Source organism: Emys orbicularis, chromosome 5 (assembly GCF_028017835.1).
Source record: "Emys orbicularis isolate rEmyOrb1 chromosome 5, rEmyOrb1.hap1, whole genome shotgun sequence".
Classification (NCBI taxonomy): Eukaryota; Metazoa; Chordata; order Testudines; family Emydidae; genus Emys; species Emys orbicularis.
Window position 1 is genome coordinate 91,260,161 of NC_088687.1, and position 14,344 is coordinate 91,274,504.

Genomic DNA, 14,344 nt, shown 5'->3' on the forward strand with positions numbered 1-14,344 from the left:
AGGTTTGGCTTTGCACAGGTTCATACACCTGATCCAAAGCCCATTAAGGTAAATGGAAAGGCTTCCGTTGACTTCATTGATATAGATTCTTACCGCTCAGTTTCACTTTGAGTGTCTAGTTTGATCAATCCAAAAATTTGAAAATGAAATTCAGCCAGAACCATTAGGGATTCACCTGGTTTCATTTCAAAATCGTGATAAACCATTAACCTCATCTGGTTTGGCTGCAAAAACTATGAGCTGGGCCAGGCTTACATGTAACTGGGTGCAAGTTCATTCCATACATTCATAAATCTTAGCTGACCTTTTAACTAACTTGTTTGTGTTTGTAACAAAACCCAAAAGTAGCTGAGTTTGATGTTGCCATTTGCTGGTTTCACTGCAAAAATTTTACACAATTTTACCTAGTGATGTGTCCTAATCTGTTGGCCTAGTGTGATACAAATGCAGAAGTCAGGAACTTAGGTTATTTTTTTTTTAAATCTGGTTAATTATGTACAAAAAGGCCAGTTCTGTGGAGTGCTGGCAATAGTATAGAAATACAGAATGTGTCAAGTTCCACTTCTAGAGTCCTGCTAAATTGCTGTATTTCTTCCAGCCTTATAATTAGTGCTCAGATTACTGTCATAATACTCTCCTCAAAGTGTAAGTGTTTCCCTTCATAACAAATAGAACTGGGGTCAACTAAAGGTAATAGCTTTTTTTTTTTTTTTTTTTTTTTGCTTAGTTGGAAAGTATGGATGCAAGTGTGGTGCCAGTTTGCAACACAAGAAGAGGAAGAAGGAAATCAGGAAGTTATTGGCCATTTAAAAGAAAGTTTCTTATAGGTTCTGTTCTCATCAGTCTCTTTCACAACATGATTCTAATGTTGTTGATTTTATGTTCTTACTAATCTTTGTCACAAGACCACAGTAATATAATTTTATTCATTCTACACTCTGTCACTCCAGAAGACTTGACATTTGCAGACTATTTTGTATTTATGTCTGGCTACTATCTTTCCCCACAAATTAGTTTGGCTTTAGCTAAAGCAGTGTAATAGATAGCCAATCAACATACAGAATGCTGAAGATAATACAATGTACTACTGTAATAAATTGGTACAGGACAGCTCTCATAAGACAAAACATAGACAGCAAGCTTGAAAAAGTAAGGAGCATTAGCCCACTGACAGACATAGCCAGACAGGTATATTATCTCTGTATTAGACCATCTTCTCAATAATAAAGGAGGTGGTGTGAGGTTTCTGCTGAAAGCTAAAGAACTAGCTGACTGTCATGGTTATTGTGAAATGTTTGCACAGCAAATAGTCTGAGATATGTAAATGTAGAATATTGGTTGCAAAATTGTTGAAGTGAGACTTGTCACCTGAGGCAAGTTGGGGTCTTAGGGCTAGCTCAATCAACATTGAGAACAATGGATATCTGTGGAGGCAGCACTTGTTTACTGTCTGAACCAGCTGGAGACTTGTGCATTTACAAAGACAAATGAACCACAGAAGAGTTCTCTGAAGAAGGAGCTCTCTGGGCTAACAGACAGTGGTCTGTAACCATATGAGAGCAAATATAATGGCACAAGTTGTTATCCATTACAGAGGAGAAACTCTGCCAGTGGGGGTGTCTCAGGAAAGGTGGATCCCAGCTTTCTGAACTGGACAAGTGCTGCAGTGATTGACGATTGTGGGAGAAATGCCTTATTAGATAGGAAAGTAACCTGTTAATGAGGATAGGCTTTATATTGTATTCCCCTTATGTTTCCAATCCCTTATACTTGCTTTTATTTAAATCTCTATCTCAAGCTCTGTTAAACAAACTTCAGTTTGGTTTGATTACAGATATGTTTAAGTGCTTTATGCTAAGGAAAGTGGTGAACTGGGATGCAGAGGATCGGTTTACAGTATGGATGCTCAGAAAGAAAGAGACTGGGCACTAAAGAAGGGTGTGTAAATTGCTAGCCTGCAAAGAAAAGGACTGTGGCTCGCGGAGCCTGGAGCAGAGCGTGTGTGCTGCCAGCAGCCGGCAGAGTTGTGAGGCTTTCTGCCCGGTGGCCACAGACAAGGCTTTCTCATGCTGTGAACAGGTGATAGTGATTCGTACTGGACACCTCTGGTAATCCTGAAAAGTGTCACAACCACTGTTATGAAAGGAATTGTAAACAAAATAAGAACAACCAGAAATGGGCTAACAATTTACAACAAACAATATACTCAAAGAAGTTAGCCCCCCTTCTCCTTTGTGAATTGTCTGTGAACCAAGTGTGATCCAAATTTGCTTGCTTTGGTGAATGCATTTTTCCCAATATTTTTACCAACTGTAGCTATTACTGTTACTCATACACACAGCCTAAAGAGTGGTAGGTACTAGAGAACAAACAAACGATACAATTCTGCTACAACGTAATTAATTGCAAACTGATTTTATACATGACATTGTGAATGGGATCAACACACAATAAGGGGCAGAAAGGGGATAGTGAAAAGTGAGCTCTCCTTTTATAGGGCAGAATAAATGGCCAGATAAAGTATGCTCTCTCTGAATTTTCAATTGCCATCAAGCTATGCTAGGCAGAGTTTGGAAGGGTGTTGGCAAAGTTTGCTTTATTCACCTTTTCAACCCCTACAATCCTTGGGTAGCAAGGAGCTTCTCTGAGATGCATAGGCCTCCAGGAACCATTTCACCATCAGGGGATTGCCTGCCACATGCCTTTTTAAATCCATGCCTCTGACACACCCCTAAGTCAGGACTGGTGACCAAGGTGGCAGAGGGCCTGCTAGAGTAGGGCAAAGCAGAGGGGACTAGGTCTGTAGCATCTGTAGTTTGTGGAATGAGTTTCTAAAGTCCTTCAGGATCTGTTATGTTGAAAGTTATGTGCTGTAAATGTAAGATAATTATCTTGTGTGTAAGATAAGCTATATCAATCACAATATTAACTTTGGTCTTTGTTTTGTATCCTGTAGTCACATGAGTTAGTCCCACTTCATCTGTATCAGTATTTCCTCTCTTGTAGGTACAATGCAATGAAGTAATCACAGTCTGAGAGGTCTATGTTTTCCATGTATGTCTGACCACAGTAACATAGACTTACCTAATAAACAGTCCTGCTTGATTTGGTTTTCTATTTCAGTGGTCCTATGCTTTATAATTAGCTGTTGGCTACAGTATGCCATGCTGAGTGGCCATGTAATAATGATCCCTCAGAATTGTGTTTATCATGGGGATTTGGCACAATATTGACTGATTACAATATGATTCTAAAAACTGAATTCTCTAAAGAGCAACTTGTGACGGGTTTGGTCACAGAGACCCCTTGGGACGGTCACCTGACATGCTGGAACTACCTCTGAGCCCATTTTCCCTGCCAGCCTGGGACTCCAGAACCCTGTCTTGTTGAGCCAGATATGCTAGCCTGCTGCAACACAGACCCAGGTCTGGTCCGCGCCCCCAAAGCTGCAGAATTTAACCAAAAACTGCTCAGCAGATAACCTATCTCAGCATCCAGACACCCAGATCCCAATGGGATCCAAACCCCAAATAAATCCATTTTACTCTGTATAAAGCTTATACAGGGTAAACTCATAAATTGTCTGCCTTCTATAACACTGATAGAGAGATATGCACAGCTGTTTGTACCCCCAGGTATTAATCATGTACTCTGGGTTAATTAATAAACAAAAGTGAGTTTAATAAGTATAAAAGGTAGGATTTAAGTGGTTTCAAGTAATAACAGACAGAACAAAGCAAGTCACCAGCAAAATAAAGCAAAAACATGCAAATCTAATACATTAAGAAACTGATACAGGTAATATCTCACCCTCAGAGATGTTCCAAAAAGCTTCTTTCACAGACTAGACTCCTTCCTAGTCTGAGCCTAATCATTTATCTTGGTACAATCCTTGTTAGTTCCAGCTTAGGTGGTAACTAGGGGTTTTCTCATGACTGACAGCCTCCTTTGTTCTCTTCCACCCCCTTTTATAGCTTTGGCACAAGGCAGGAATCTTGTGTCTCTCTGGATCCCCAGCCCTCCTTCTAAATGGAAAAGCACCAGGTTTAAGATGGATTCCACCATGCTTCCTGGGCTGGCTTACAGGAACAAGTAAACAGAGCCATTTATAACCAATTGTCCTAGTCAATAGGACCCATCAAGATTTTAAACCATCATCAATGGCCCACACTTTGTATAAATACAATAGGACCTCAGAGTTAAACTTTATATTTCTAGCTTCAGATGCAAGAATGATATATACATACAAATAGGATGAACACACTCAGTAGATTATAAGCTTTGTAATGATACCTTACAAGAGACCTTTTGCTTAAAGCATATTTCAGTTACATCATATTTACACTCGTAAGCATCTTTCCATAAAACATTATGGAGTGCAACGTCACACAACTTACTTTGTTTTGTCCTGGGTTTTTTTAAGTGATTTTCTATCTGATGGGCTGCAAAGTTTCACTATTAAAAAAGCATATTTATTAGCGCACTTGTGATGACACAAATTTCTTGGTTGGTCACAGAGAAGTGCAGGATTGCTAAATCAAAACTGACTGAGCCAGTGCACACGAAAAACAACAACAACACCACCCCATTCAGGATGAACTTGTTCTGAGTTTTAGACAAAAAACCCCTCAAAGAAGGGAGGTATCGCAGTGGGATTTGTGCATTAAGATTGAAAGGCTGGCAAATTTGTGAGTCAGTAAATTTTTTAACACAAAATCAGATAAAGCTTAAGAGGTTCTGTCAGCAGAGGGTACCCTGATAGGCGAGATATCCCCCCTACCCCATCCGAGGGGTGCAGAAGTGGGAAAGTAGTGCTATATCCATGGTAGTGCATCCAACCCACCCAGCCCTTCCGGGAACCCTAAGGAAAACCACCAATGGGAACTTTTTGGGGTTCACACTCCATGTGGTTTCCTAGTGCAGAAGAGGGAACAGCCACTATCCAAACCATGCTCTTCTGCAGCGGCAGTGACAATCCACATGGCTAGATGTCTCAATTATTATCCCGGGGAGTAATACAATAGTATGACTTTTCCTAAGGTCAGATGTCCTGTGAGAGTTTCTGTGAAAATCTGTTCAGTTGTACCCTTTATCTTGTATTGAAAGGGGACAGTGTTTCACTATGTTGTACCTCAATCAAGTGTTTTCTAACGCTTCTCTCTCTCTCCCAGATATCATCTCCTTAAAAGTTTAACTGGAATATTGAAAGCATGTTTTGGAAACAGTTTTAGAACAGCCCAATAAACTCTACTAGATTAGATGAACAATAGTCTGGGACTCAAAGTATCTATAAGGAGCATTAAAACCTGTACTTCCCAGAAAAATATCTTGTTCGTTTTTTAATTAATCATTGTATTTTGGTTTATAAATTAGGGAAATATTTTCCATGGCTAATTTGTTTTAAATATTGTTCAGTTAGATGTGTCGTGGAAAGAATCACCCACACAGTGATTTTAGTTCACAGACTCAGAGCCTGAGGCCTTTATTGCAATACATACCAAACGCGTTTGGGGTGCAGTTCAGGAACTAGCACACCTAGCAACAGCTCGCAGGCTGCCTTTATTCCATTAAACCACAAGCAGGGTACAAACAATACGTCATGAATTAAATCATTGGGGGCAAATCACAAGCTGAGCAAGGGTTGAGCACGAGCTTTGGGGACAAATCACAAGCTGGGCAAGGGTTGAGCATGAGCTGATCACGAGCTAAGGAGCATGAGTTGGGGTCAGTCCTCCCACCCCCCTCCCTACCCTCTGACTTAATTTCCGAGGAGTGGGTGTTTATTTGGGTAGAGGGGCGCTTGGTGGTTTCCGCAGGGGTGGTGCTCGGCCCTAGCTTGGGTACATTTCTCAAGACTTGGACTATGTCATTTTCCGGGGGATTTCAGCAAAGGCTTAAGGGGGGGTTTCCAGGGGACGCTTAAAGGAGAGCTATCATTGGTTAGTTTGCAGATAGCTGGACTATGGAAAATTTTGCAAGTAGTTATAACAGCCAGGATGATTAACTCTCTGCAAAACAATTTCTTAATATTGAGCATCTTACGTTATTTCCGTAGCTTGCGGTTATCATATTTCTAAAGCCTTGCGGTTTCTTTAGCTTTTAGCCCTTAACTAACTCTGTATTTTTCCCTCCTCTGTTGCTGCTTTTGACTGGGCCTAGCCTTACAAGCTGAATTGAGCAGTTTGGTTCAGGCCTTTAGGCCTGCCCCATTACCCACGAAAGTCCTCAGTATGGCAGATTTCTAGGGGAGATGTTTCAGGGTCTTCAGGCCCAGGATCTTGGCTATCGGAAAGAAGGCCACCCTGCTCTATTTCCCCACAGATGGTTCAAGCTATTCTTAAGAAAAATACTCTGATCTTTTTTAGCATCTGGGCCTGAAGTTGTTTATGTGGGAGAAAATATAGGCAGTGCTATCATTTTCTCAGCATGTGGAAATGCTCTCCTTTGGAATCCATATACCATTTCCTCTCTCCTAAAAGGATGAGGAATATGGCCCCAGTATAGTAGTATGAGATATAATCTTCAGTGAGAGACAAGATTCTCAGGCTTTTACCCAAGTTTATCTTAGCTGTACATTGCAGTGCAAAAAGATAAAAAAAAATGTATCTGATTTATATAACTGCTTGTAAAAAATCAACAGATAGTTTTGAAACAGGATATATTGCATTATCCTGAGCTCTTGCTGTCAGTTCAGATGAATGCCTTCACAGTTTATGAAAAGAGATTTAATACCTTTCCATTTTTGAACAGGATATTTTTTAGCAGCGAAAGACAAGGACGAAGAATTTAATGTCATATGAAATGTATAACACTAATGTAAGATTTTAGGCTCAGTCCAACTGGCTGCAGATCAAAGATACTCAGAGAAACTCAGCCAACTCTTTTCCTAAAAGGTCCCTTTCTTTTGTGGGTGAGCAAGCTGGTCTTTCCAGCCCTACAGTAAGTCTGCCTCTGAAATCTAAGGTCTATTCTTTAATGAAACCATAAGCATCTAGCACTGTAGAAACCAACAGGATTTGACTTTTTTATATTTTTGATTCAACATGTCTGATCTGTGCCGTCAAGCCCACCCAATGGTGCTTAACTAGCCATTCATAAATTCAGTTGTACAAATGTAAGCATGCAATTTGTACAGTTGTGTAAAAAATATCATTTTGGGGTATGCAAGTGAGCCTCTACAGTTTACAAATCCGGCCCTAAAAAAAAAATTTTTTTTTTCTTAAATGCAGGACTTCCCTGACAGCCATTTTTGAAATACTGATCGGTCTTATGATAAATTTTGAAAAAGCTTCTACAACTTCATATTTATCTTCTACTTTCACTAGCACCTTATGGAATATTTTAATTCAAACACAACTACAGTTATGAACAGAAATTCACAAAGTGCAATTTGTGATATAAGATCCTTTTAAAATTTATTATTGCATTTGTTCACTTACTAATTTTCAATATTCAGCAGCTTGCAGTAAGTTATAAAAATTAGTGATGTTCTCTTATACTTAGCATTTTCTTGTTTTTTTGTTTTTTTGTTTTTTTACTACATCATGGATTGGTTTTGAAAAGAAATATTCTGGGAGAATTTTGAGAACAATGCAGTAAGAATTATCTTACCAAAACTAATCAAAGATCCATTTAGTCTGGTATCTTGGTTCTAACACCATATTCTTACGAGGGATATATAAAATCCTTATAATGTACAGTACCTAACGCATTATTATGGAAGGACTACCCAAGGTTCTATAATTAAGGTTGCAGCATTCCCAATTGCAAGTGTTCAAAAAGCATGAGGCAGCCCCCCTCCACCCCCCCAAAACATGAGATTGGCTTAAAAATCATGAGGTTTTACAAAAAATACTTCTTATTTTTTATTTGTTTACAGGTTTGAGTCTCTAGAGTGTACTCACTTCACTTTTTTTGTTTGTTTGTTTTCTCTGCAATCATGAGGACTAGAAACATTTTATTTTTTAAAATGAAAGCTGAGATTCTCAGGCAATATCTTGATTCCAGCAGCTAAGTTTTAAGAAAAACTTTAAATATCAAGAGACTCATGATAAAATTGCAAGAGTTGGTAACACTGACCTGGTTGTGTTGAGTTTTGCATGTGAAGCAGGCATTCTGCCATTGTGGTCTGCATCTCCCCCCCCCCCCCCCCCGCCCCCCAAAGCATATGTCTACTTTTTGAGCTGGGAGCGTGATTTCCAGCTCCAGGGACACACCTGCACTAGCTCTGATTGAGCTAGTATATTAAAAATAGAGCATAGCTGCAGCCGTGCAAAGTATGTACTCATCCAGGATGCTAGGCAGGTCCTCGGGGCAGGTTAGTCCTCCTGCCGCTTGCACTGACACAGCTACATGCCAGCTCAATCAGAACTAGCATGAGTATGTCTCCTCAAGCTGGAATTTACACCTCCATATTAAAGTGTGGACATATCTAAAGAAAAACTGCTGTAATTTTGGGTACAGAATTAATTTTCTGAGAATTTACAAGTAAATTGGTTAATTAATTTGAGTTAAAATTTAATTAAAAATGAATCATTAAAAATTTGACTCTTGGTGTCAGATTGTTTCCTAAATCTGAATGTATTTAACAGAATAATACAAATGCTCCAGCATTCCCTTGTGGTTAAAAACTCACTGAAATCTTGTTTCTAGGCTACATTTGAAGTCTTTTCCCCCCGTGTTATGGGCCTTTTCCCCCATTATATTTTATAATGGAAAGGTTTTCCTTTGCCGAGAATGACAAATATTCTAGTACTGAGATTCCATGGAGAATTGCCCTATTTCAAAATGGCTGCCATCTGCTATTGTTCTCAATGGGACTGAGGCCACAAGCTGCTCTTAACAAAGATAGCTGCTAGGTTGCTTCTCAGTAGAAACAAAGGAGTGAGCGTGTCTATTTTCAAAGATTCCTAAATTGAGGGCAGCTGTATTTTAGTCATGTGGAGACTTCAATGGGAGATAGCAGAGGACTTTATACACCAGCCTCTTCTGATGGATAAATCCTCCGTCATGAAAGTTAAAGGCAAAACATTATCATTAATCCTAAATATTTATTTTAAAAGTTTCCTTTGCACCAGGTCTATTCAGGAGAAAGGGTAGGAAGGTGTAAACTAAGTGTGTGTGGGGGGGTGGGGGGAGGCCTTCAGCAGAGAGTGGGAAATTGGTGTGTGTGCATGCACAAAGGAATGTGGGATGCACAAGAAAGTTCAAAAGTGGGTTCTGAGGGTGTGTGTACACACAGAGGGAGTGCAGGAGAGAGGAGGGGTGGGGAAATGTGGGACACAGCATAGAAGGGAAATCTGGAGTATACCCTTCAGCTGCCTCTTTCTGCTACAGTGAAGCAAAGCAGCTGTAGCAAACCCATCTTAACTGACTAGTATTTTCTAACTGCTCTGTGCTTAGGGTTGCCAACTTTCTATGGGCACAAAACTGAACACCTAGCCCCGCCCCTTCCCCGAGACCCCGCCCCCACTCACTACAGTCATCCTCCCTCAGTGGCTCGCTCTCCCCCAACCTCACTCACTTTCACTGGGCTGGAGCAGGGGGTTGGGTTGCGGGAGGAGGTGAGGCCAGAAATGAGGCGTTCAGGGTGTAGGAGGGGCTCCAGGCTGGGGCAGGTAGTTGAGGTGCAGGAGGGGGTGAAGGCTCCGGCTGAGGGTGCAGGCTCTGAGGTGGGGCTGAGTATGAGGGGTTTGGGGTGCAGGAAGGGGCTCCAGGCTGCGGTGTGGGGGCCGAGGGATTCAGAATGTGGGAGTGGGCTGCGGGTTGAGGCAGGGGGTTGGCATACAGGAGCGGGTGAGAGCTCTGGGGTGGGGCTGGAGATGAGGGGTTCAGGGTGTGGGAGGGGGATCTGGGCTGGGGCAGGGGGTTGAGGTGCAAGGGGGGTGAGGGCTCTGGGTTGGGGGTGCAGGCTCTGGGGTGCAGGAGGGGGCTTCAAGTTTGGGGAGCTCAGGACTGGGTGTTGGGGTGCAGGAGGGGGTACGGGCTCTGGGCTGGGGCCGGGATGAGGGGGTTTGGGGTGCAGGAGGAGGTTCTGGGTTTGGGGGGGCTCAGGACTGGGACAGGGGGTTGGGGTTCGGGGTTGGGCCATGGGCTTACCTTGGGTGGCTCTCGGTCAGCGGTGCTAAGGCAGGCCGCCTGTCTGTCCTGGCTCCATGCTGTGCCTCGGAGGCGGCCAGCAGGTCCAGCTCCTAGGCGGGGGGGAGGGGGGGGGCAGGAGGCTCCACGGCATGTGCTGCTCTCACCCACAAGCACCGCCCCCCAGCTTCCATTGGCGAGTTCCCAGCCAATGGGAGTGAGGAGCTGGTGCTCGGGACGGGGGCAGTTCGCGGAGCCCCGTGGCCCCCGTGCCTAGGAGCCAGACCCGCTGTCCACTTCCGGGGCACAGAGCAGTGCCCCAGAACAGGTAGGGACTAACCTGCCTTAGTGCTGCAGCACCGCCGACCGAACCTTTAACATCCCGGTCGGCAGTGCTGACCGGGGCCACCAGGGTCCCTTTTCGACCAGGTGTTCTAGTCGAAAACCGGACACCTGGTCAGCCTGGCAGCTCTGGGTCAGCACTGCTGACTGGGCCATTAAAAGTCTGGTTGGAAGCACAGCAGGTCAGATGGGCTCCCTGCTCGACTCCACACAGCTACTGGGAAGTGGCCGGCATGTCCCTCCAGCTCCTAGGTGGAGAGGTGGCTGTGGGGGCTCCATGCGCTGCTCCCGCCCTGAGCTCCAGCTCCGCAGCTCCCATTGGCCAGGAACCACAGCCAATGGGAACTGCATGGGTGGCATCTGGAGGCAGGGGCAGTGCACAGAGCCCCCTGGCCACCTCTCCACCTAGGAGCCAGAAGGACATGTCACTGCTTCCCGGGAGCCACCTGAGGTAAGCGCTGCCCAGAGCCCGCACCCCAAACTCCCTCCCACACCCCAACCCCCTGCCCCAGCCCGGAGTCTGCACCCCCAACCCACACCCTGTACCCCTCCCACACCCCAACACCCTGCCTCAGCCAAGAGCCCCCTCCCACACTCCAAACCCCTCAGCCCCAGCCTAGAACCCCCTCCTGCACCCCAAATCCCTCATCCCTGGCCCAACCCCAGAGCCCACACCCCCAGACGGAGCCCGCACCCCAACCTCTGCCCCAGCACAGTGAAAATGAGCGAGAGAGCAAGGGTGGGGGGGAGCGAGTGACGGAGTGATGGAGTGAGGAGGGGTGTGGCCTCATAAGAAAGGGGCAGGGCAAGGGTGTTCAGTTTTCTGCGATTAGAAAGTTGGCAACCCTATTTGTTCTGCTACACAGCAGACTGATAAAGATATCTATAAAAGTAAAAATAAAATATTAAAAGTTGAGATTAAATATTTTCAAGTCTTTAAAAATATCCCAGGGTAACATTCCCTTTTGGGGAATGTTATTTCTTTACGTATGGAATTTTAAATTTGAAAACTCAAGCAAATTCCCAGGAGAAAACTTCATTAAGGTTGAGAGCACATATCAAGGTAAAATACATTAAAGGGATAATGTTTTCACCCCTCAGCTCACAGAGAGCCGAGAAGCAGTTATCCCAAACCCAAGCATTGTAAATACGGGAAATTCAAAGTTAAGATTACATTTAAAGGAAATCCAAATGTATTAAGCTATGTAAATGCACAAATAAGTAACCCTGTAGTGGCACAGAGTAGAGTGTTTAGTGGTGGGAAAAGAAAATGTGTCTTTAAAAATCCATTTAATGTAATCTGGGACCACACACTGAAATGCCTTAGTCATAATTGTATGGTTATTGCATGGTTTCCCTACATGGTAGAGTTAGGGTTGTTTGGGTGCCTTTTCATACTTGAGCATGTTTGCATTTCTTTTAAGTGTAACCTTATCTCTGAATTTCCTAGGTTTCTAATGTTTGGTTTGTGGGTATTTGCAACATCGGATGGTTTGGGGATAAATACAGTGTGTTTTAGCCTATATTACTGATAGGCTCATACTTAATACTTAGCATTGTTTTTGGTTACACCAGCTAATATAAAACTTACAAGGACTATAAATTTTAATACATCATGACCTAAATTGTTCCCTTTCTGGAGTCAGGGAGGAATTTTGACACATTGTAAAATAAGTTCCCTGACAAAAACCATGTTAAGACTTATTTAAACTTTAGAATACATATCACTAGTTTAACTGATTAAAGCAGGTGTCCTGTGACGGGTGGGAAGAGGAGAAGTATATGGCATGTAGTTAGACAGTATCATAATGCAAACACACAAGGGGGCCAAATTAAGGTGCACAGACAACCTTAATTCTAACATCTTCTAACTTTTGAGAGCTTGACTTTGTAGCCTTTTTTTTTTAATGTAATATACCTGACAACTACTGGATGTTACAATCACCTTGAAAATAATTTGCAATTGAGAAAAGATCTGGAGTGTGGCGGGTGAGGGGAAGGAAATATTGTCACTACAAAAGAAAAGAAATGGATTGTTGGTGTCATGCTAACTTCAGATAAAATCACAAGTTGGTAACAAAATCTCAGAATATACACATGAGGGAGATATGGAGAAGACAAATAAGCCGTAAAAGTCTTGGAACTTGATTTGATAATATCAAGGCTAAAATTGTTTAAACATACACTGAATAAATATTATTAGAGGATTCATCTATCTTAATGGATTTCCAACTCAAAAAACTATTTTTTTATAGTATATTTTAATTTTTGTTGGTATAATTGTTAGGCTTTTGTGAAAGAGACAGAAAGCAATGATCGAGATATACAATGAGTCATGCTCAAGTGCAGTGCAAATGGAAAAGTCTGTTTTTAAAAAAACCAAACAAATGAAAAACTCTTCATCCAGGATGCTGTTCTGACTCCCATTCACAGGAGTATTGCAATAATACAGTACTTACAGGCCTAAATATATCTTTGTTTTGAAAAGGGTTGTAGGCCCAAACCCTCATCCCCTGCATCCTTTCTGGATAATAATAATTAGGCTTATTATAAAAATAATAATGCTTTGCCACCTCTTAATTATAAGTGATTCCTCTCCACCATTATTAATCCACTTCATGAAGAGCCAGCCTAAGGATTTTGGGGAGAATTTGTTAGAGGATTGTTTGGGATAAACTCCAAATCTGACTGACTCATTGTACATAAAACCTCTGGGTATGTGCATGTTATAAATAATTATTTAATGCCTTTCCAATCCCCATCACTTTTCACCTCTTGCTGCAGAAATGCAGCTCATTTGCTTTTTCCTTTCAAGTTTCATGATTGTTTGCTATTGGTTTACATTTTCAGTGCTGAGATTCCAAGGAAGAGGAATACAAATGTATTTTAAAATAATCGGGGGATCTTGTGGATGCAGGCTTTTCTGGGCCTCGTAGGGTGGTTCTGCTTCTGTGGCAGCTGTGCTCCCCTCTTTAGGCAGGGGGGTTGACTAGTGAATCAGCTTAGTCATAGCAATACCAGTCATGCACAACCCCAATCACGCACACAACAGTATGGTGGAGCGGCCATGGAGCCACATAGTATGCGGAGGATTCCTCACCTCCCTGTGCAGCAAAGCTTCACCTGTTCCACTGCTTTCTGCATCCATGACACTATTTGTCCCCTAATGTACCAAAGTCCAAAAACATCAGCTAGAACAAAGAAACTCAGAGGTTTTGGTTGCAAGGGTTCAACTTGAAAGATAGTAAAATTCACTGCTTGCCATGTGACTTCCCACTAAAGCTATACATTTCAGGTTCACTCTAAACTCTGCTCATGTTCCCCAGGAGGCTCTCACAGCTCAGGGATCCCTTCAGCAAGTCTGGCCAGAATTTTAAATTGTAACAAAAACTGAATCAAGAACCTGGGTTTTGCTTCCCATTATGAAAGTCTTACTCAGCTGTCCCATTGACTAATTAACACTCTACAGGGATGTTGGTTTGTATTTCTGCTTCTCTAATGCCCAACAAAACATTCACTGATTAGTTTCCATTTCCAATAGTTTAGAATACATAGGGCTTATTTTCCAATAGCTGCAGGGGAATTTAGCGCCATAACTGCTTTACTTTCAGTGAACATCATCCAGATACTATTTTTCATAATATTTTAAGGACCTAATCAGCCCTTGGATGCCTCTCATTGGAATCCAAAGCAAGTACAGAGGCACCAGGCTTAAGTGTGGTTTGACTGTGCCTCTGCTGGTTTGGGGGTTCACACTCCAAACTTCTTTTAAAGGAGGAATTATAACTCTTCTCTTTCCATCCCCCAACAAGGCTGAGAGAGATTCTGGGATGGGAAGCATATGGCGTTTCCTGTCCCCTGTGCAGGCATCTATAAATACAGCCTGTATTTTATTACAGGACAGGGAGATTTCATGTACAGCAAG

The 14,344-nt window shown here is 42.6% G+C and overlaps 1 protein-coding gene across 1 annotated transcript in view; it reads left to right on the forward strand.

Moving 5' to 3' along the window:
• The window catches only part of DLC1 (DLC1 Rho GTPase activating protein), a 370,991-nt gene that overhangs the window by 68,223 nt on the left and 288,424 nt on the right, over nucleotides 1-14,344 (forward strand). The window lies entirely within an intron of this gene.